We start from the raw sequence: 1,165 nt of genomic DNA, 5'->3' as shown, positions 1-1,165 counted from the left end.
ATCTCCAAAAGCTGACGAATACAAGTATTACGATTCTTTGGATTAGGTCAAATCGTTTTTCCTAGTCAAATTATAGAAGTACTTTGAATAGACAAGCAATGAAGAAAAAAAAAAAAACAGAGCCTGTAGATTGTCTCCTATAGTCTTTGGAGTCAGGTGTTTGAATAAAACCAACCCCATGTCCATGCTGATCTACAGTCTGGAGTCAATACATTTTGATTCTAAATTTTAAAGCTAAAATGGCATTAGAAGACTCCATTTGATAATACGAGTACCTTAGTCTCTGGTTCAATTCCGGCATTTTATATTACTATAGTGTGAGACTTACAATATCTCCCTGAAACTGAAATGTAACTGCATCTTAGTTTGGTATTTATCCCATTAATTACTCCATGTGTTCTAATGCTGATGCTAATAACAGAGTCCACAAGGAACGGATAGGAGTTCCTAGGAATAAGGTGTGCTCCTAAAAGTCTAGTAGAAGTTTCTTCCCGGTATTCCCCTGGCAAAAGGAGGTAGGAGAGGGGATTCCCCCACAGCATTACAGGAATTTCCCACAAGTACAGGGAAATAAGAAACTCCTAACAGTAATTCAGAGTACTTATGACTAACAAGAATATAAAAAACCCTTGATTAAAAAAAAAGAAAAGAAAAAAAAAGAAAAGTATTCCCTTCGGCAGCACATATACTAAAAGTGAAATGATACATATACTAAAAGTGAAATGATACAGAGGAGGTTAGCAAGACCCCTGTACTAGGATGACATCCAAATTCTCGAAGCATTCCATTAAAAAAAAAAAAAAAAGACATTATGTCTTTGTATAACCAAGCCATAATGAGGACAAAACACATTTTTTTAAACGACCTAGGAAAAAAAAATCTCTTGAATATATGTACTCTCATATTATCTAGTATCTATCTATATAATTTCACCTTCCCAGAGAACAGAGACTGATTCATTCTCTTGTCTTCCTGGAGATAGTAATGGCATCTTCTAATGTACTAAGGGTTAAGCAACTGAGATAGTCCTGAAAAGAAATTGCCTAAAGGAAACTACAGCAAATAGATTATTTGTTAAAGACACAAGGGCAATTATAATAAATTATATTTTAAAGTGAATAATTCGGGCGCATGGGTGGCTCAGTCGGTTGAGCCTCCGACTTCA

At 35.0% G+C, this 1,165-nt stretch overlaps 1 pseudogene; it reads left to right on the top strand.

Annotated features, from left to right (window-relative positions):
* Nucleotides 1-694: 694 nt before the first annotated feature.
* Nucleotides 695-794, top strand: LOC111556410 (annotated as a pseudogene).
* The last annotated feature ends 371 nt before the right edge of the window (nt 795-1,165 follow it).

The sequence above is a fragment of the Felis catus genome, chromosome C2 (genome assembly GCF_018350175.1).
Source record: "Felis catus isolate Fca126 chromosome C2, F.catus_Fca126_mat1.0, whole genome shotgun sequence".
NCBI classification, from domain to species: Eukaryota; Metazoa; Chordata; class Mammalia; order Carnivora; family Felidae; genus Felis; species Felis catus.
Note: the sequence above shows the minus strand (reverse complement) of the source record. Positions and strands in the feature narration are given on the sequence as shown.